Source organism: Anolis sagrei, chromosome 6, assembly GCF_037176765.1.
Source record: "Anolis sagrei isolate rAnoSag1 chromosome 6, rAnoSag1.mat, whole genome shotgun sequence".
Classification (NCBI taxonomy): Eukaryota; Metazoa; Chordata; class Lepidosauria; order Squamata; family Dactyloidae; genus Anolis; species Anolis sagrei.
This window is the reverse complement of record NC_090026.1, coordinates 88,385,550-88,409,212: the sequence shown is the minus strand read 5'-3', so window position 1 is coordinate 88,409,212 and position 23,663 is coordinate 88,385,550. Positions and strand designations below refer to the sequence as shown.

The window sequence follows — 23,663 nt, the reverse complement described above, 5'->3', positions numbered from 1 at the left end:
AATAAATAAAAATGAAATAGCTATTTGTGTGCTTTCATTATCACACATAAATGAAAATAACACGGCACAGCAATTTGTTATTATATTTAATTTCCCCTCCTATAATGTCCTCTTGCCAGAAAAACTTTAACTTTGGGGAAGAATAATCACACCTAAAACAGAGTGTCCCTTTTCCCCACAAGTCCTCCAGCACAAGGAGGAAGTATCTTTACAAAACAGGAGGAATCTAGAACTGCAATAACACGATCTGTAAATGATTTTGTTAAATCCTTCATTTACGAACACAGAAATGGATTTGAAAAAAGTGTGAGACCACACATCATCATAGATCCTCATGTGTGATTTGAATATTCTGATCTCCCAGAGCATTTTAGCTATTCTTCTAAGCTTCTATCCATCTTCTACCAGTCTATATAAATAAAAATGTAATGTTCGTTTGTGGGATTAACAGAACTCAAAAACCAGTGGGCCAATTGACAACAAATTTGGACCGCATATACCCAACAACCCAATGTATGTCCTTCACACAAAAATTCTGATTTTGTCATTTGGGAGTAGTAGTTGCTGGGATTTATAGTTCACCCACACTCCAGCAATTATGGCATTGAACCAAACGTGGAACACAGGACTCCCATGACCAACGGAAAACACTAGAAGGGTTTGGTGAGCATTGACCTTGAGTTTGGGAGTTGTAGTTCACCTACATCCAGAGAGTACTATGGACTCAAACAATGACGGATCTGGACCAAACTTGGCACAAATATTCCATATGCCCAAATATGAACACAGATAGAGTTTGGGGGAAATAGACTTTGACATTTGTGATGTGTAGTTACTGGGATTTATAGTTCACCTTCAATCAAAGTGCATTCTGAATCCCACAAACGACAGAATTGGGGCAAACTTCCCACACAGAACCCCCATGACTAACAGAAAATACTTAAGGCCATCCAGTTCAATTCTCTTCACCAGGGCAAGAAAATGTAATCAGAGCCCTCCTGACAAAGAGCCATCCAGCCATAGATATAGATAGATATGATTCACACACACACAGAGATATAGTATCGTAGATTTGAAAGGGACTCCTAAAGAAGGACAATGATATGTTGCATATTCCAGAGTAGGCAAACCAGACACTCTTCACATCAACACTGACAAAGAAACAACAAGAAATACAGTTTACCCACAAGCATAAAGAAATTACATATATTAGAAGTCAACACTTTCTCATTACTTTATTTTCCAGATCACCAGACTGAGCCACAGCAACGCGTGGCAGGGGATGGCTAGTTTATTATAAATTCTCAAGATTAACACCATTTATGATAAGGTTATAGGGACCATACAAATCATCACAAATTCTATAAGAGGTGCAGGAGAGTCATATGATTTCTTCCAAATTCTAGCTATAACTAGGGGGTAAGTTTTCTTTCTCAGTTCATAGACTTTGAAAAGAATTCAAGGAACGTACAAGAGATATGAAAAACAAAATGAAATACTGCAATTATAAAAGAGAGAATAACTAAGAAACTAACATAAGGCAATATCCATTTATGAGGTCTATATTCCCAAAAGGAACCAAATCCTATATGATCATAGATGGAAGACTACCAATGAATAATACCAAGTGCTGTAGGATATGTTTCAGAGGAAGGAAAAGCCATCTGGGAGTATTCCTTGCACAAGAAAATACTATGAAATTCATGGGAAATTTATAAGTTGACAGGCAACTTAAAGGTGCACACAAGCACAAATGTATGTATGCACACACACACACACACACACACACACACAAATACACACATTAACTCATATATAAAGAATAGAGCATTTGATTTCTTCAGTACAAGTTATCTCAGACTTGTATTGCACTCCAAAACACAATTAATTTTTTTCAACTTGTAAGTTGTTTTAACAGCTGTTGGGACAGGCGGGTGAAAACAGAACTACTTTTAAAAAATTAAGTTGTATTGTACAAATCTAAATGTGAGCATGTGGATTTGCATTTGAGATTATTTTCACCACTGGACATGTTGAATAAAACTGTAGAAATCATTAGGTTTTTTAAAAATCACGAACACTGAAAGTCCCCAAATCATTAAAAAGCAGTATGCAAACACTACTCTTTTTTTCAAAAAGATATAATAACAGAGGATTAAATTAGGGTGAGATGTGAAATAACTTGCTTTTTTTAATAAAATCTTTGGTTGCTCTTTCATTGCCATAATTATACAGAAGCTATTTTAAGGGTCAGTGCATGAAATGTCTTATATTACTCCTGTAACTATCATAATATGCCATTCAGGAAGCATTTAACAATACTACAAGGAAGTAAGAGAAGCAGTAACAGCATTTAATAACAGGGCTTTGTGGCCTTTTCCAATGAGGATTTTTACATTGTGCAGAGTAACTTTTGCACCAGAGAGTTTCAACTTCAGATTAAAAGATTAAGATAAAGCAAAAAAAATCCTCAAACATAAGGTGTGCACTCCTAGAGATACTGTAATTTATTTTAGAAAGTATAACTCAGACTATGCCAAAATGCTTCAGAATATCTTGCCTTCTTAGGCTATGCAATACAAAAAATATTATTGGAAAATAATAGAATAGAATAGAATAATATAAAACATAACCATAGGTGCTAAAATCACAGTCAGCATGGTTTATGCATCTTCTGCAAATTTAAGTATGAAAAAACTATAATTATCTAAAGCTGTACATCTAATACAGAAGAGGGAGAGAAGCCATTGATATAGACTGTACACAAGTTTTTATCCATGTATATAAATCAAAAGAAACAACTTCCTTTAAGGCAAGCACACGGAGATACTAAAGCAAGATACCAATTAAATATTCATACATTCAATATTTCAAAATAAGGAATTTAGATATACACATGCATAATTTAAGTTATATAGTGAAACCTATCTGGCAAGGCCATTTCTACTGTATTTCAATAGGAACTCAAGTTGAAATGTACAATGCATCCTTTCCCTTGCCATGTTAAACTTTAAATTCTGTAGTAATTCATTTCCAGCATTAAACACAGAATAAAGGCCATGGTACAATTATGGGTACAGCTCTGTCCTCATCAGTATACCAACCACAGCACACTACCCTGCTATAGAAAAGAATAACTAGATTGGTAAGCAAATACAGGCATTAAATGAAAAAAAAACCCTGTAAAACATTTATTCCTGATGCTATCGCAGAATTACTGTATGTGTATGCAACTTTGCACTATGTAGGATAAGAATAGTTCTGTGTCTTTCTTTCAAACACATTAAATATTTGCTGATTTATTCAAAGAACACATACATCCTCCTCTTTGGGCTTTTTTCACCATCTCTAACTCTATTCAAGACATTCTAGATATCAAAAAAAAGTTGCCTTTTTGAGCATTTATGACTATATTTAATCTCTCATTGCCTTCTTCCTTCCAGTGTGCAAATTTCTTATTGTAACTCTGTGATGTTTTCTTCATACCTGCTTTTATTTACACCAACATTGTATCCCAATGAGATTGTGCTTGCACATGAAATACACCCCACCCTTCATTGAAAACATGGCTTGGATGCCAGCCTGTGACCTAGGAGGACTCTCTACCTTTCTAGAAAGTACAGGGAACCTTCTTGGTATGTGTACAGTTAGTGCGATTTGGTATATTAAGATGCACATCCATACAAACAATATTTCAAAAGTATGGATATGAGCACTGACCACACTATGACACCACCACCAGGGCTTACTTTGCGCAGTGAAAGCTTCTATATTTTATAAAGATGGTAGATTTAAGCTGGAAAATTATCTGATGCACTTGCACTCTTGAGAAGGCTAAAAGGCATAATATTATGGTAGTTCCCATCCTTTGGAAAGAGGCAGACTGTAAAGACATGTCTGGAAGATATATTTTACCTCATGGCCTTTGTGGTGTCTCAAGGGCCCATACAGAGACTTCTTAACAAAACCACTGTGCAGAATTGCCATTTTAACAGATAATATTTCTGTCCTATAGAATAGCATAATAATAATAATAATAATAATAATAATAATAATAATATCCTATAGAATAGTATTTAGAATTCTCAGCTATAGAGCTCTAGTGCTACAGAAAACTGCAATAGGTCTTTAGTATCTGCTGGGATTTAGCTCCAGAGTGCCCTGTGGATACCAAAATGATTGATACTTAAGTGCTATTATATACAAAGGGAGCTCCCGAATCTGTGGAGCAGGGTGAGCTCCTACTGTTAACCCAGCTTCTGCCAATCTAGCAGTTTGAAAACATGCAAATGTGAGCAGATCAATAGGTACCGCTCTGGTGGGAAAGTAATGATGCAGAATCTGTGGCTACAGAGAGGTGACTGTATTCCACAGAACAGAACCATAGCACTTAAAGTTGAATAAATAGTGTTATAATCATGAAGTATGAATGGGACCCTGGAGACCTGGATGAATAAGGTGCCACCAGTAGGCAGACCTCTAACATTTTTATTTTTGTAATCAGATTATCCTTTTCCTAATTTTATAATATTTTGTGATTTAGTAATGTTTCCTGCACTGGGAGAGCTCTATGCTGAAAGGTGGCACATACATATTTTAAATAAACCCATATATGATCTTATTGAGGAGAAGGTTTTCCCCCAATCTTATGATTTAATCAAGTACGTAAGACATTCTTGGTGACTACTTCCATACAGCTAACCTACCCCCTTTCCCCCTGCAGGAAAATGCCTTTTTATTTAGACTTTTGATTACTAACTGGTTGCTACAGAAACACCTTTTAATTGGGGGTGGGGTCTGCTGTATTTCATCCAGATTGTTAGATTTTAATTTTTAGATAATTTTATTCTAGGTTTATACTGTGTTTTTTAATAGGACGGTTTAATTGTTCACTTTCTTGAACAAGTACTATAATTTAGTTTTAATATATGTTATGAACCACCTTTGGTTCCATATTGGCAAAAAGGAAGGAGATAACTTTAAAAACATTAAATAAAATGCATTATATCTGTCTATAACACATGAAACAGAGCACATATGAGGTAGAAGAAAACATAGCATAGCCACAAGTGCCTAATTTGGAATAATGTAGTAGTCAAACTTAGAAATCGAATGATGCAGGGGGCATTTACAAAGCAGAATCTACTGAATTTGGAAAAGTTTTCAATATTAACAAGTATATGTTCTGAAAGATCTTTGTAAACCAATCCAATTATTGCTCTATTATGGAATATTAGTGAAACAAATATTCATATAAATAGTTGTGTCAAGAGAAGTTTTTTCCATCACAATGATCCTCCTGATCTATAAAGAATATATAGAACAAAATACGTTTTTTGCACTTTTAAAAAGTTTTCATTTTCATCCTAATGTTTACACATTTATCTGTGCATAACTTTTTAATAACTTGACTAGGAGTGTGCACAGGTAAGTACAAAGTCATGGTACAAAAAAAAATCTATGTAAAATGTGTACCTGTAAAGTAAAGTACTTCATATGCACAAAAAAATTTCTATGGGTTTTGAAATGAATATAAACTTGCCTCAAAGCTAATACTTTAATTTTCAAGAAGCAAGTAAGGGGATAAAAAACTAGTCAGTAACAATGCAGCGTCGAAAAGCAATAAAATCAAAATTAAGTTATAAATAATTTAAAGCTTGTCATGAAGATGTATTAATAATTCATCAGATAAATAATTTACTAAATAATCAAATAAATAAATAATGAAATACATAAATAAATCAGCAAATAAATAATTCTGTAAAATAACCTAAACAATAAGTCACTAAAACAAATGACAACCCTACAAAACTATAACGATTTTCTAAATTCTGATAGTTTTAAATAAACAAATGCATATAAACTAGATCAATCTCTGTTAGAGAAAAAAAAGAGAGATTTGTCTGTGATATTGGTGGATTCCTGATTACATTACAAAGATAGACTAAATTTCACCAGAATGAAACAATACTTGTAAATTAACATGACAGCTACTATGTATCCTGTCCGTTACATTCCATACAATTGTTTTAAACAACTAATTTTTCATCAAATAATGTGGATAGGGTTATTGTAAGGTTCTTTATTTCAGTGTGGTACTTACAATACTGTTATAGCTGTCCTTGGTAGTTTTCTTACTATCTTCTTCAAACCTTTAGAAGTTCTGCTGCAGGGGAAAAACAAGGAGAGTAACCTTAATTATTACAGATGGTATCTCATTCATTAGTGGATGACAACATTTTATTTGAAAGCACACAAAAAGCTGTTTTATAATTCTACAAAGCAACTTAATGTGTAACAACCATTGCTGTTTGCCGACTACCTAAAGTTTTAGAAGTCTTTGGTGGAATGATTTCAAGCAGACTGATGCCTGTTTGTTGTATTTAAACTGACACACAATCTGTGCAAACTGGCACTCATTCAGATATGAAAACAAAATGTGAGGAGGACAAACTGCTTGGCTGACTTTTAAATCCCATCCTTAATGCTTAAAGCTCATGTCCTTGGAAATATAGAGGGGTTACAAAGTCTTTACTTCAAGAAGCATAGCCATAATTGTCTGTTGAAGGAAAGGCAATAAAGAATTTTGTGGCGAGCAGAAGAGTACACATGTATTCAGGCATAGGCACTGATGAACTAGAGTTTACATTTTCAGATACTGAGCTTCTCTTATTTGAGTATACTTGTGACCTAAAATTCTAACAGTGGAATATATTCAGCATTAACAAGGTCCATCAGTGGAATGTTACAAATAAATGTGGATTCAATATTTATTTTAATATACTTTAAAAAAATGGTGTCTTGGTTTTTAGGCCTGTTCCTGAGGTTATTTGGGATGCTAATTTAGAAAATTTCATTGGATAGACCACATCTAGTTTCTTAGAGATGGCTATCATCATTTTATATGGGCAACCAAATGACGAGTGGTATATGGCATATGTTCTGTATCTGATGCTGAAGAAAGGGCCCGGATTTTCCCCAACCTCAGGTTCTGCCCCCTCTTCTGCTTCATGCCATTCCAATGGAAAGGAAAGCCCTTCGGCACAGAAAGGGGGGGAGGTATGGCCTGCCAAAGAGTTTGGCGTTGTGCAGGCCTGTTGTAAGTAGGACATCAAATGATGCTACAGATATGGTTGAGGAAAAATGACAACAACTAAATGCTGGATGTAAAAAAAAGTTTTACATTGCATCAGAATCATACACAAGGCCATTTTAATAGGCTTCATGTCAACAACTCTTACTACTTCTATCTATCTATACATATAATGCTCATGTGGGTATGTAGCAGAGGTTTCCATTTACAGAGACAGCCTCCCGTCTCCACAAACAGACTATAGTTCCAAGTGCTGAGAAGCCTCCAAAGGCACTCCCTCCACAGACATTGCAGGTTATAGCGAGCACCATGAACATATATTCCAACCCCTGCTAATGTCCTCCCCAAACACCAAGGACCACCACCCAAGGAATGCTTTCATTTGGGGACAATTTAATATTAGAGATTCTTTCCTCCAACATAGGCAAGCATCTCAGGGTTCCTTGTGTGAAATTTGCATGACCCCTCCCACTACCTCTCCCTTAGCCCTTCCCTACCCTTTCACCCTGCATACAGAGCACTCTGAACCCCATCAATAACAGATCTGGGCCAAACTTGGCATACAGACCCAACATGGCCAACTGTGAATACAGGTGGAGTTTGGGGGCCCTTGGAATCTGGGAGTTGTACTTTACCTGCATCCAGAGAAACCTTGGCTCCCACCGACAATGGATTGGGCCAAACTTGGCACAAAGAAGCCCCATGAACATATGGCAGGGGTTTGGGGAAATAATCTTAATTTGGGGAGGTGTAGTTCACCTGCATCCCAAGAGCACTCAACCCGGCTGATGACTGATCTGGACCACACTTGGCACACAGACCCAACATAACCAACTGTGCATACAGGGCTGGTTTGGGGGAGATTGACCCACGGCTTTGGGAATTGTAGTTCACCCACATCCTTATGCATTTTCTAATGGGAGCATTCATAAAAAAAAAATTAAAAACTGGCCTTTCCCTAATAGTGTTACTAATTAACTAAATGGTATTACCTAACACCCCAAAACAAATAATGCCTTTTCCAAATAACCCGGGCATTTTCCTTCCAAGTTATTAAACAAATGACAGACGTCAACAATGCAATGGTGATACTCCAACAATAGTGTCTGACTCCAGAAACTTTTGATTTGTGAAGATGCATTGAAACAGTTCATTATTGCTGTAAAATGCAGGGGGAAGTGTCAATACTGCTATAGTTCTTGTCCTATTGGCAGCACATCTACTTTAAATGGGATTTTGTTTATTTCTTGAATACAGCAGAATTAATGACACTAGAATTACCTAACACTTCTTGAAGCATTATATGAGACTATTCTTTGGTCTCTTCCTCCTTGATTTAGTACACCTTTTAAGATTATTTATTAATGTTTGGATATCTCATCCATCATCCATTATTATTGATGTCGTAAATTAGAGGAATGGAACAAAGCACTGGACTATTCACTTTTTCCATATTCATCAATAAAACCAACCCCTTCTCTGGCACACTGTGAAAGAAGTAAGTTTGGTCTAGCTGTCAGAATGAAAGAACTATCTCAGCATAAACAGCTACTGGATAATTTGTGAAACTTGGCTCAATCAAATCAAAGGCCATCATCATGGCAAAAAGTTGCTCAGGCTGATCAAACAGAAGAAATAGACAGAGATTTGAAACTGTTATAAGAAGGGAAAGCGATAAGGGATGATATAGTATATTCAGGAACACTAGGGTACGAATAGCACAAACTGGAACTTAGTATTTATTTATTTGTTTGTTTATTTATTGTGTCAGAAGCGAATTGAAGGTACAGTTGTAATGTATTTAAAAACACAAAGTTAAAAACTTGGCATTTCATTAATTGTGAACCTTTCAAGCAGTGGAAGCAATGAGGTGCAGTTAAAAACATCAGATTAGGTGATAATAATTGGCTAATACAAACTAGTCCTAATTGTCATTAACCTTGGCCCATAGAAATCATTTGTGGAAACTAGAGTATAGCACATAGCTAAATGTCCCTGGGGCATCTGCCATTATGTGTAAATGGTATTCAAGGCAGAACAGATCATAGGAGGGCATGGAATGTATATTTTTTCTGTAGAACTGTACCGTTTTCTCTGTGATAGTACAGAATTTCTTCTTTTTTCTATTTATTGCATTTTTTAAAAAAAAATAAGTATTTATTTATTTATGGCTAATTTCTGTTGTATTTTATATGTTTTGAGTTGCACCTTGTAAGCCGCTCCAAGTCCCTTTTGGGAGATAAGGTGGGATATAAATAAAGTTATCATTTATTATTAACTCCACCGTGTGTTCTCAATAACGTTGGAAGATAATTTCCATCAACTGTTGTTCAACTTAAGTCCTTTGTCAGTTCAATGTACTTTATTCAATTTAGGAAGTGAGCATATTTTTAAATCTTCCAAGTAGACGGTTAACAATTTCCAATCTTTTTAAAAGTATTTGTATCCTGATTCTGTAGCTATGTATGGATTGTATGGGAGAAGGCGATCCTGAAGGCTTTGATGGCACAGGTATTACTACCACTGAAGTAATATCAGTGGTAGTAAGACAAAAACCAAATTTAAATCTAGTCCTAAATACGGTATGTGCTTTCTGAGATATAAAAAACAATGGCTATTTTATTCTTCTTGTTAGCTTTAAATTTTTTGAAGAGGTTTAATGAAATAAATTTAGAAAGATCTTTATCGCAATATAATAGCTTTGTGTGTGGGTGTTTTACATCCCTGATTACATTTTAAAATAATATTTTAAAGTCGGATTTAGGTATCTTTAAACTGTTTGTGTGCGTCTTCAAGTTGCCTTTTAATTTATAGCAATCCCTAAAATTGCATATGGTTTCCTCAGACAAGGAAGACTTAAGAGGGGGTTTTGCCAGTTGCAGTCTCTGGAATATATCCCACAAGACCTGGTATTCATCGGCAATCTCTCATCCAAGGATAAACTAGGGTTGATCCTTTTTATCTTTCAAAGTCAGGTAGAAGCTGCCCCCCCCCCCCCCGGTGTCAGAGCAACTTGAGAAACTGCAAGACGCTTCTGGTGTGAGAGAACTGGCTGTCTGCAAGGACATTGCCCAGGGGATGCCCGGATGTTTCAATGTTTTACCATCCCTGTGGGAGGTTTAACAAGCGTTAAACCCTTGTGCCGGCAGGACTGAAAACTGACATGTCGGAAGTTCAAATCCGAGGAGAGCGTGGATGAGCTCCCTTGGTCAGCTCCAGTTCCCCATGCGGGGCAGGAACTGGTGTCTTCTGGGTATTTAGGTCGAATTCATTGAACTAAAAAACTACAAACTTCTACTGCCACAATTTTTACTTTTTTCCCATTTTAGGGGGTTTTCTTAGATAAACAAGAAGGCTCTCAACTGTATTTTCAGATTTTATCACTGTGGAGGCAAGGATGATATGCAGATGAACAAAAAAAGCAGTAAGAATTAGCATGAATTTGATATATGAAACCCCAAGATTAACCATATGGAATTCCCTAATATATATTTATTCATTTCAGGCATTTCTATCCCATCCTTCTCACCTCCAAAGAGGGACTCAGGACGGCTTACAACAGGCAGTCATTAGATGCCAAAAAACAATACATTAAAACACACAGTTACAATTAACACAATTAAAACAATTATAAGCAATTAAAAACAATTTGCCAGCTCAAAACATAATCCAAATCAGCCCACTGCGGTCCACCAGTTGATCCATTTATTGCACAAATGCTTGATCCCAAAGCCAGGATTTGAGTTTTTTTCCAAAAGGTCAGGAGGGAGGGGGCGGATCTAATATCATTGGGGAGAGAATTCCACAGCCGAGAGGCCACCACGCAGTAGGCCCTGTCTCTTGTCCCCACCAGTCGTGACTGTGAAGGAGGTGGGACCAAGAGCAGGTTCTCCCTGGATGATCTTAACATCCTTGGTGGTTCATAGAGAGAGAAATTTTCGGACAGGTAAACTGTTCCAGAACCATTAAGGGCTTTATAGCCTAAAGCCAGCACTTTGAATTGTGCTTGGAAGCTAATAGGCAGTCAGTGGAGCTGGCGTAATAGGGGAGTTGTGCGCTCCCTTTAACCTGCCCCAGTGAGCAGCCTGGCTGCTGAACGTTGGACTAGCTGGAGCTTCCAAGCAGTCTTCAAAGGTGACCTCATGTAGAGTGCATTACAGTAATCTATTCAGGATGTAACCAGAGCATAGATAGCTGTGGTCAAGTTAGACCTCCCAAGATATGGGCATAGCTGGCACACAAGTTATAATTGTGCAAAAGCTCCCCTAGCCACCGCCAAGCCTCAGGTTCCAGGCTCAGCTATGAGTCCAGGATCACTCCCAAGCTGCAAACCGGCAAATGCTAAAACGCTACTAAAAGTCGGTAAGGACAATAAACAGCATTTAATTGTTGAATTTGAACTCAAAAAGGACAACACAATAATCTATGCATTTTTAGAAAAAGAAAGAAAAATTATCTTCTGAACTATCCAACTATCACAGCTACTTTTATAGCAATGTAATCTAGAACTACAAACTGTTGGACAGAAAAAGAAGCAGAAAGGTTTTTAATGAGATCTTACATGCCATCTCATCCCTGGAAATAAAAATATGCCTGAATCTAGCCAAAGTGCTGAGATAACTAACACTACTGGAAAGAAAAATTGCCATCAATCTATAAATAGTCTCTGCAATCATTCTAATTACCTTATTGACTTCTTTCACCATTCCACATTTGCTTCCAACCACATTCGAGAGTCTAATTGTCTCAGCTCTTATATCTTTACTCTCATCTTTAGTGCCTGTCATTATATTTGCCCCATGAAAGCTGCTAGGAATACTTTTGTATGATCGTAGTTCCTCACAGTAGATTATACCAAAATTGTCCATCACATAAAGCATTGTGCCAGATGCTCCTATGAAGAAGGTGTAGCATTGACAGTGCTACTCAAAAGTATTAGTCCATGGACCTGACTTGGCATGTGAGCAATTACCTGCTGCCCCAGGAAAAGTTTCTAAGAAAATATTATAATAATGTGAAACAAAGACAACATAGTCCCTTGCACATTGGGGAAAAATTGCTGGTTTGCTGTATCAGATAGATTCACATTGATAAATAGGACTAAGTGCTTGAAAAGAAACAATCTTGAATTACAAATGCCATGTAGAGTAACCATAATTGTGGAAGCATTTTTAATAGATTCCAAAATATTGTTCTAAAATGAATTTGTTCTAAGAAAACCACAGTTCATTAAAATTTAAGCATAACTTTTTGGAATACAATAACTTTAAAATCTGTCATATCTGAAATAATAAAGCTTCAATCAAGTAAGCAACATGCAAACCCTAAGAACATTTTATCACATTAGAGATTTAATATCACAAAGTGCCATGTCATACTAATTGTGATATACAAAATATATTCTCTCACCTCCATGCTCCCCAGTAAATTTATATTGATTGCAGTGACAGTGATTTGTTAATTCAAAATCCTATTTAAATGGAAGCTTTCAACTGCTGAAGTCAGCAGTCATGCCATTCATGTCTCCAAGATGAAGAAAACATACTGTTTTCCTTCCTAGAACCAATATCAAACATCCTGAAGCATATGACTGCAATATTTGACTTTATGAAATAAGTGCTTACTCAGCAAGCACTTGAAGGCAATGCATTACTTAAATATACTACCACTTTATTATCCATTTTACACAGGCTTCCATAACAGTAACTAGTGTATTGTTTGACACATAGTGAAAACTTATGACTAACCCAAAGATATTCTGTCTGACCCCTGTCAGATCAATTAATAATTTATTTAACAGTGACAAAGTATTATGACAAAAAAATCCCAAGGCAACAGAGTTATTCTAATACCCAGCATAATATCTACCAAACAAAACACAATCAGTGACAACATATACATAAGGATATATATATATATATATATATATATATATATATATATGGTGAGTAATTATTTTTTTTCTGGAAATTTTTTTGTTTTAATTGTATATTGAATGGCAGAAATGAGAACAGTCAACTTTATGAACACTATGATATTTTAATTTCTGTTTGACTGGGCTTGGTCCCCATGTAAGCCACCCTAAGTCCTAACAATGTCACAGAGCTGGAAGAGACCTTGTGGGCCATCCAGTCCAACTCCCTGCCAAGCAGGAAAATCAGCATCCCTGACAGATGGCCATCCAGCCTGTTTAAAAGTCTCCAAAAAGGAGCCTCTACCACACTCTGGAGCAGAGGGTTCCACTGTTGAACAGCTCTCACAGTTAGGAAGTTCTTTCTAATGTTCAGGTGGAATCTCCTTTCATGTAGTTTGAAGCCATTGTTCCGCATCCTAGTCTCCTGGGCAGCAGAAAACAAGCCTGCTCCCTCCTCTCTATGACTTCCCCTCACATACTTATATATGGCCATCATGTCTCCCCTCAGCTCCTCAGGCTGACATTGTTGGCTCATGTTTACCTTGTTGTCCACAAGGACTCCAAGATCTTTTTTCACAAGTATAACTGTGGAGCCAGGTGTCTCCAATTCTGTATCTTTGCATTCCATTTTTTGTGCCTAAGTGGAGTATCGTGCATTTGTTGCTGTCAAACTTTGTTTTGTTGGTTTTGACCCATCTCTCTAATCTGTTAAAATCATTTTGAATTCTGTTCCTCTCTTCTGGAGTATTGGCTATCCCTCCCAATTTGGTGTTCTCTGCAAATTTGATGATCATGCCTTCTAATCCTTCAGCTAAGTCATGAATAAAGATGTTGAACAGAACGAGGTCTGGGATGGAATCCTGTGGCACTCCACTCATCACTTCTTTCCAGGATGAAGAGGAAGCATTGGTGAGCACCCTCTGGGTTCATTCACTTAACCAATTAGAGATCCACGTAATTGGTGGATCTGTAATTGCTTAGCCCACATTTGACTAATTTGCTTAGCCCACATTTGACTAGTTTGTTTGCCAGAGGGTCATGAGGGACCTTGTTGAAGGCTTTACTGAATATGTCTGTATGCACACATACTCTCAGTATTTATGCATATGATCAAATTTCACACTAAAATGAAACTTACCATCTTTTAGCTGCAATTGATTCAATGTCAGAAAATCAAAGCTATGTAACAGATGCCTTATCATTATTATAGGCTGAATCAGATTAATTTCCTTTGCTCCCATAACCAGAAACCTAGAGAGTGGGACAATATTTTCTATGATTACACTGAGAAAATGATTCAACAGATTGACCTGTAATAAGAGCCATTCCAATTCAATACTGATGATATAGTTGTTATAAAGATTCTACATCACATTCTATAAACAAATATTAGTCTTAGGTCCAGCACTCTATTAGAGATTATTATCTTGCTTCAGGGCTGTGGCAAAACCAGAATGAAGCATGGCCTAGAATAAGGCAACTGTAATAAAGAGTCAGCTAAGTGCATGGGCCTGAACAGATGCAACTTCCTGGCATACTGGAGTGTACGTAATACAACAAGTTAAACAAGCTCTGTTTGTGAATTTGGTTATGCACATACATAGCAATAGGTTTCCATGACCGGGAGGTAATTTGAACTCTGGTGTGCTATTGTGCTAGTTCCATGCTGGTTCTCATGAAATAGCATACCATTTGGAAAAACAAATCTAGGCTGACAATAAAGCATGAGACAAAAATAACATTGGGAAGCATATTGCTAGAAAAACAGATTGTTTTAGAAAATCTTTACCAGAAACAACAAGCCTGTTATGGGGATTGTTGGGCCAGTAACAATAGTTGGTCAAGGGGACTGCAAAGAAGATTCGTTCTTCACAGTACAACTATTTTTCTAACAGTCTTTAGAAGACCAAAGTGAAGTGTATGGAAAGAAAATGCCTATAAATCCTATACTGCAAGAGTTTGCTTTTCCTAATTCTTCGAATATTCGATAACTTTCGTATACTCAGGATTTGAAGTTTTGTCTCTTTTGTAGTAAGTCTATACTTTTGTGCATTCTCTTATTTCAATTTCACAAAGATTTGAGATGGCTATACCAGATAAAAATATATCACTATGTCCAGATGCTATACACTAGAGCTTTTAATACACTCAAATATGAAATTGTTGATCTTCTAACATAGGAAACGTTACTAAAACAGCTTCCTTACTTAAGGACTGGAAGACCAGTATTAACATCAGTGTCTAAAAAGTGATCTGAAGAAGACTCAGAAGATTACAAGCATTATAAACTAATATCCATCAAAAACAGAAAGAATTGTTAAAGCAACAGTTTCTAAGAAAAGAAAGTCTTGCTGCAGGAAAAATCATGGCAGAGATTGGAGCTCAGTGGTAGATTTGTAGACGAAGTCTGGCATGCGGATTAAATATGGTGCCAAGTGATTCAAGATTATGAAAAACCAGAAAGACCATGAAGCTTTCCATAAAGAACTTTCCTTTCTTTAAGAATAGCTAGTAATATGAAGAATGGGGGTTTGTGGAGATAAATATAAAGTTATGTACACTAGGGTATAAATTATAAGAGTCTAAAGTACGGTAAGTACTGTATTTCTTCAAGTAGAATTCATTTATATTGCCAGAAGATTTGTTGGTGGTGACTAATTTAGAAGGCTTTAAAAGCAGTTTAGACAGAACAATAACAGGTAGATCAGCTTATGAATAATAGTGGTCATGATTACTAAATGGAACCACACAGAAACTCTTCCAATACTGCTTGGGTATGCATATCCTTCATACCTTTTGCAGACTCACTGTCATAATCTACTACTGTAAGAAATGATGTGCTATATTAACACAGAATATTTGATCTATGATGCACGAACAACAGATTAATAAATGGCTGAAATGTTCTTATTTTACTGAGAAAATTATGTCCAAAGGTTTCCCAAAACTTTGCTGATGGTATTACATAATAGGGATTAAAAAAAAGATACGGGGGAATAACAGTTTTCTTACATTGAACATCCAACAAGCAGAACACTATCACTGCAAGCTCTCTGTTGCACACAAAAGGGGACAAGAAACAATTATGTGTGAGCCTTTTATACTTAGGGTTTTCTTGGGGGCACAAGCTACATATGACTGGACAGGAACCCATACACACCCTGGTTACTAAACACAATGACAACTCAACTGCCTCTCCCTACTCCTGTATCTTTATCCTCTGGTTCACATGATTGAAGTGGTAATATAAAATTCAGTCTGTCTTTAATGTTTATCCAGATAACAAGCACTAATCCTAAAGGTGTGACAGCATAGGAAACACAGAAACTGACTCAGAAAAAAGAAATGATGGTTCAATTACTTTTATAATCTAATTCCAGACTAAAAGCAAAGGAGAAGAAAAAGGCACACAGGCTTCATTTCCTTTTCTTGATCTGAAAGCTACAAGAACTACTTCCAGTTCTAACCATCTGGACCACATGACACTTAGTATACTACGCAAACGGAAGAAAGAAGACTTATTCAACACCAGGCTATATTTTCTGCACCATTCTTTGATCAGGCTGCTAGCTCATACTAGCAGTTAAAAACTGTAGGCAAATAGGGTAGCCATTCAGAAATGAGACCACTTCACCCCTTCTAAGACATCAGGCTATGATCCACTATGACAGTGGTTCTAGTTTACCAGCTGTTAGGATTTATGGGAGTTGAAGGCCAAAACATCTGGGGACCCACAGGTCAAGAACCACTGCACTATGATGTAGTAACAGCTATTCTATCATGTTACAATAAATAAAAGGAGAAATTGGGTCACTGAGAGAACTAGCATTTGTAGGTTTGAACTTCTATCATTGTAATCTCTTTATTCATTTCTCATACTTTGGGAATATTTTGTGTCATTCAGCTTCATCAAACAAGTATTTTCTTTCTCACTGTAAATATGACATTTTGATGCTACCTTAACCACCATGGCTTCATTGATTTGAATCTTTCAACCTAGTTTCATGAAGCATTTAGACTTCTCTGCCTTACCAAACTATACATTCCAGGATTCAATAGTACATCATCATGGCGGTTAAAAGTGTCATCAAAGCCTTCCAGCTGGAAAGAGAACTTTATTTGTTAAGCAAGTCCTCGGTGCTTTTTAGCCTCATCTTATGCATGATTACTCAGAAATACCGGTATGTGCCACTGAGTTCAGTGGACATTATGACCATGTCAGGATACAAGACTGAAGTCTTTAATCACTAATAATATCTGCTACTTCTGTGTTTCCAAGCAGTTATATGGAGCATGGGCTGATGAGCTTCCTTTATGAAGGAAAGCTAAAGCCATCAATAAAGAGATTATCAGGGAAAGCAATCATGAACTATGACACCTTGTTTACTCTGTTCCTGAGAACACTGTTATCGGGATGCATATAAATGTGTTGATAATAAATAATGTATGAGATTAAGCAACTGAGAAATAAAATGCATAATACAAGTATAATAAAAATTATATAATAATTATAATGCACTGTTCCAGGGTACACCACTTTCTCATCTTGTACCGAAAAGCAGCATGCAATAAAATGCTATTTTATGTCCTTATGCCTTTTCAGAACAAAACGGCTAATTTCACAGGATTATCAAAAGGGTCATAAAAGCAAAGAATATGGCAGCTCAAAAGGAGAATAGATGCAATATAAAACTGAGTATAATCACACCAGGAAAAGTATGTTTCCATCCATCTGGGCAACTGAACCAATCAGCATCCTGCTTTCTTCCTTCTCAATCTTAGTATAGGCAGATATGAAGATATGAACAAGATAGGTTCTGTAGCTTTGCTTTTAAGCTGCATTTGTATGCTTTGGCGTCTGTGTCCCTGTTCAGAAGATTTCAACTCACTTTTTGTCCCTGTGATAATTGGATTTTGTAAAACTTGGCTTGTTGTGAAAACAAAGATTGACGAGAAAGCTTCCTGTTTTCTCACCCTGTTCTTAACCATGAGCCTTTTGAAAGCTGGATGTTTGTAACTCAGGGATCATTATTTATATCTGATGCTTTTGGATTGTAAACCTGAAGACAAGAAATGTTTTCACTGAATAACCTGATAAAAACATTTCAATAAATAGTTGATTTAAGTCTCCTTATGGAGAGAAAAAGCGGGGTATAAATAAACATAAATAAATAAATAAATAAATACCTTGATAAAGATTATGGCCAGAAGTAATTTAGGGCTGTTCAAGAATTCTGTTACACTCAGTGAGACTTCTACCTTTTTAAATACCACACCCCCATGCAGGCATGTAGCCGGGCGGGGGGGGGGGCTTGAGGGGCTTCAGCCACCCCCTGAAATTCTCAGGGTGGTCCACAAGAAGCCCTTACTGGTACATTATTAAACTGTTATGTTTATTCATATCATGATCTGATCACCATGCTCAATAAATCCCATATGCATGGTGGTATTGGGATAACGATACAAAAGGTTTCTACGGTAGATCCTCTCTCACTCAGACTCAGCCCCCCCCCAAACCAAACTCAGCCCCCCCCCCCATCAAAATCCTGGCTACGGGCCTGCCTCCATGCCATACCATAAACCTACAACACCAAAAGTCCTGTCAGTTTCAAATGGGATTGGCCAAGTGGCATCTAGGTTTACAGTTCAGAAGGAAGGAAGGAAGGAAGGAGCTAGCATACCATCAACTACTTGGTTCTTCACAATTTAGTAATTCTTAATCCACTTTATAAATGTACACTTATTGATTATAAATGTAGAATGACTGTAGAATAGCTGAACAGAAGTATGAATAAACTTCAGGATCCCTCTCCACCCTAGTTTCTCGAAAAAACAAAATTGGTAACATAAGCTTTTGTAGATTAAGTGTGCATCTGCACTGTAGAAATAATGCAAGTTGACTAAATTTTAGCTGTCATGGCTCAAACCTAAGGACTCCTTGGCTTTGTCATTTGGTAGATACCACTGCTCTATGGCATGGAAGGCTACACACCTTCTAAAACAACAACTCCCATGATTCTTTACTGCTGAGCCATAGAAGCTGAACTGCTGTTAACCTCATTAATTCTGCAGTGTGGATACCTCCTAAGTCTACTTCCTAGATCTGAGCAGACTGATTTGACTTGATCACACTACACTGTCATTATATTATTATTATTCCACTTGGAACTCCCACAACAACTTTCTGTAGATTTCTGGAGTTTGTAAATTAATGACACCCAAAGTCCTTTTGGCTGAGAGTTATAAACACCCCTCTCTAAACTGCAAAGAGAGACAGTGTGGTGTAGCAGTTTTTCTTTCTTTTGTGTCAGGAGTGACTTGAGAAACTGCAAGTCGCTTCTTGTGTGAGAGAATTGTCTGTCTGCATGGATGTTGCCAGGGGATGCCCTGATGTTTTGATGTTTTATCATCCTTGTGGGAGGCAGCTCCCGCATGGGGAGCTGAAGCTGGAAAAGGGAGCTCATCTGCGCTATACCCGGATTCGCGGCACAAGGGTTTAACCCACTGCACCACGGGGGTCCAGTGTAGCAGTTAAAGCATTGGCCTAGGCTCTGGGCTAGAATTTCCTGCTTGGCCACAGAAACTCACTGTGTGACCTTGGACAATTCACATAACTCTCCGCCTCAGAGGACGCCAGGGCAAAACTCCCCTGAACAAATTTTACCAAGAAAGGCAGGATAGCTGCATTTTAGATTGGAAATATTTGTTATATAAAGTTCTACAAGATCACTCTAATACTCAGACTAACACAGAGGGCTTTTTTTACAAATCTAGCAATTGGAAAAACAAAAGAAGTAGAAAATGTAACCTACACTCAAGAATCAATACAGTCTGACATCACATTAATTGCCATGGCTCATTGCTATGGAATTCTAGGGTTTGTAGTTTGCTGAGACACCAGCACTATTTGGCAGTGATCTTAAAACGACAACTCCCATAATTCCATACCATTGAGCCATAGCAGATACAGTGATGTTAAACTGCATTAAGAAACTGAAGCATGGGCTCTTGTGAAAGTGAAACTGTCCTTAATAAAAGGGGAACAGGCCTAAACTGAAGCTTTGGGTGAGAGAAAACAGAGTACAGGCAGTCTCTAAGGGCCTGAGATCAGATCCTGGGATATAGGGCCTGTCCGGAAGGGCCCTGAGTTACAAACAACACATAGTTTAAGAACAGGCATGAGAAAACAGGAAGTGAGAGAACTCTACCCCTAGGAAGGGAAATTCACTCCTGGATGAGTTATCATGGGGAAAGCTGCATCACCAATCCTTGTTTCCACAAGCCATTAAAACCAATTGTATTGTAAAAATGCAATACAACTCTTTGGCTTGCTCCTGACACGATAAATAAATAAAATTATAACAAATCCAATTATCAGAGGGCCCTTCCACACAGTCATATAACCCAGAATATCATGGCAGAAAATCACATATCTGCTCTGAACTGGGTTATCTGAGTCCATGCTGTCACATATTCCAGTTCAAAGCAGATAATAGTGGGATTTTATTCAGCTGTGTGAAAGGGGCCTTAGATGCAGTCCCTACACTGACCATACAACACACTTCCAAATTGCATTATCTGGCAATATGGATCCAATTTTATATTGGTTATTCTTAAAGATGATGTGGAAGACTGTTGCTTCAAATATTTTTATTTTCTCGGAGATAATTTTAATGTGACTTTGTAAAGCTGAAACTGTATATACACTTATCTGGAAGTGGAACATTTCTGAGAAGATGTATTGTCGATGCCTTTCATGGCCGGAATCATTGGTTGTTGTAGTTTTTTTCGGGCTATATTATTTGTGCAAATAGCACTTAAAAACAATGCAATAATTAAAGTGAAGAACAACTTTAACAAATATAAACAATTTAGTATTTCAATGGGAAGTGTGGGCCTACTTTTGGCTGATGAGTAAGATTGTTGTTGTTGTTGTGTGCTTTCAAGTCATTTCATACTTAGGTTGACCCTGAGTGAGGGACGGGTAAATGACCTTGGAGGGCCATATTCGGCCCTTGGGCCATAGTTTGAGGACCCCTGTTCTAGAGGCATTCTAGAACATGGCCATATAGCCCGAAAAAATCTACAACAACCCAGTTTCTGAGAAGAGATTTAGGGCCCTTCCACACAGCCCTTTAACCCAGAATATCCAGGCAAAAATCCCACAATATCTGAACTGGGTTATCTGAGTGCACACTGCCATATATTCCAGTTCAAAGCAGATAATTGTGGGATTTTATTCAGCTGTGTGGAAGGGGCCAGAAAGACTGAAGTGAGGTGAAAACTTCTGGACTGTGGCACATACAGCAAAACAAACACCACAGGGGCATTAACTATTCCCTATGCCAGGGGTCCTCAAACTTTTTGAACAGAGGGCAAGATTACAATCCCCCAAACTGTTGGGGGGCGGATTATAATTTGAAACAAAACATGAATGAATTCCTATGCACACTGTACATATCTTATTTGTAGTGTAAAAACACTTAAAAACAATACAATAATTAAAATGCAGAACAATGTTTAAAACTTAGTAGTATTTCAATGGGAAGTGTGGGCCTGCTTTTGGCTAATGAGATAGGATTGTTGTTGTTGTCATGTGCTATCAAGTCGTTTCAGACTTAGGTTGACCTTGAGTGAGGGCCAGGTAAATGACCTTGAAGGGCCACATCTGGCCCTCGAGCCTTAGTTTGAGGACCCCTGCCCTACGCTGTCCAAACCGCACATAGATATATATGTATGGCTGGAGTTACACTTTAAAAATGTATCTGTTCTGACTTACACACGTAGTCAACTTAAGAACAAATCTACAGAAGCTGTATCTTGTTTGTAAGTCTGCCTATAGTTTGAGGCCCCATCCCACTGCCATGTAATGCAGTTTGAAACTCAGTATAGACCAGGCCTGGGCAAACCTGGGCCCTCCAGGTGTTTTGGACTTCAGCTCCCACAATTCCTAACAGTCCCTTTCCTTTTTCCCACTCAGCCACTTAAGAGCCTGTTAGGAATGGTGGGAGTTGAAGTCCAAAACACCTGGAGGGCCCAAGTTTGCCCAGGCCTGGTTTAAACTGCATTATAAGAGTCTATATAGTGACTATATAAGGCAGCTTCATATAATATAGACAGGGCCTGATTCAGGGGAAGGGAAAGAAGTACCCAAAACGGGGGAGCAGGAAGATGTAGTCCACACGCGTGGTGGTGACGTTTCCTAAGGGGCGGAGAAGCCCCTCACTGCCCTAAACACCAGGCAGGCAAGGCCCAGGAAGCGCCTCGCTCAGCTTGGCTCCCAGGAAACGGGAGAGGAGTCGCCGGCCTCCACAGTCTACACAGGCCTCGCCGCCGCTCCCGCCCCTCCGTGTGGTCTCCACTTCCTGGACAGCCGGGAATCGAGGCGAGGGAGGAGTAAAAGAAAGAGAAGAGGGGGGGAGGCAGGAAGGAAGGGTGGCAGGAAGGGAAGGAGGCCGTGGTGCGGGGCTGCGTGGGGTTTACCTGCTCCAGTGGCGGCACTGGCGAGGCGGGCTGGGCTGGGCCGGGCCACGGAGGAAGCAGCTGCTGGGGGGCAAAAAAAGGGGAAGGGAAACGGGTTCTTCCTCCCTCCCGCCCGCCCTGCCTGCTTCCTTTTGCGCGGCCCCTCGGTGCCCGCCTTCCCGCAGCCGACGACGCGGGTTGCGGAGTTCAACCGCCGCCCCTTCCTTCGCCTCTCGCACGCAGGCGCCCGGCTGGCAGGGAAGCCGCACAGGCCGCCCACAAGAGAAGGGACGAAGGAAGGAAGGATGGGAAGGGAGGAAGGAAAAGGAAGGGAGGGGGATAAAGGTAGGAGAAGAGGAGGAAGGAAAAGGAAGAAAGGAAGGGGAAGAAAGGTAGGAAGAAAGGAAGGAAAAGGGAGGGGATAAAGGTAGGAGAAGGGAGAGAAGGAATGGGAAGAAAGGAAGGAGAAGGAAGGAAATGGGATGGAAGGAAGGGAAAGAGGGAAGGGGAGAGAAAGGGGAGTAGGAAAGGGAAGGAAGGAAAGTGAAGAGAGGTAGGAAAATGGAGGGAAGAAAGGAAGGAAAGAGAGGGAGGGGAATAAAAGTAGAAGGGGGAAGGAAAGGGAAGGAAGGTAGAAGGGAAGGAAGGGAAAGGAAAAAGGAGGGAGGGGATAAAGGTAGGAGAAGGGAGGAAAGGGATAGAAGGAAGGGAAAGAGGGAAGGCAGAGAGAAGGAAAAGGGGGCAAGGGAAAGGAAAGAATGGTAGAAGAAAAGGGAAGGAAGGAAAGTGAAGAGAGGCAGGAGAAGGGATGGAAGGAGGGGAAAGGGAAGAAAGGAAGGAAAAGAGAGGGAAGGGGAAGGAAAAGGAAGGAAGCCTCTCCTTGGAGACAATTCCTGAAGAGACTCCGAAGGCATGGAATAGATACCATGTGTCCCAACTATTTATTTATTTACTGTATTTCAATCCCACCTTTCTCAGCCCTGAGACGACTCAAGGCGGTTTACAAAATTGGCAAAAGCAATGCACAAGCAATCCAACTGAGTAACTAGCAAGGCTGAGAAAAGAAAGAAAGGCCATTCCCCTCCTTGGAGGCAAAGACCATATTCTTGAAGGGACTCTAATAAGGCATGGACTAGATGCCATGTGTCCCAACACAAGGAATACACAAACAGTCCTCAAGTTACAAACATCCAG

The 23,663-nt window shown here is 38.5% G+C and overlaps 1 protein-coding gene across 7 annotated transcripts in view; it reads right to left on the bottom strand.

The window, feature by feature from the left end:
* The window catches only part of TBC1D5 (TBC1 domain family member 5), a 299,834-nt gene extending 277,080 nt beyond the window's left edge, over positions 1–22,754 (bottom strand). For 2 of the 7 annotated variants that reach the window (XM_060781971.2, XM_060781970.2), the window contains exons 1-2: positions 22,491–22,746; positions 6,104–6,166 (exon numbers count right to left, since the gene is read on the bottom strand). The gene's annotated coding sequence lies outside the window, so the exon portion shown is untranslated. Of the gene's footprint in view, positions 1–6,103; positions 6,167–22,157; positions 22,351–22,490 lie in introns of those variants that run through there. The other 5 variants (XM_060781974.2, XM_060781973.2, XM_060781976.2 and 2 more) reach the window with 4 other exon arrangements.
* Between the last annotated feature and the right edge of the window lie 909 nt (positions 22,755–23,663).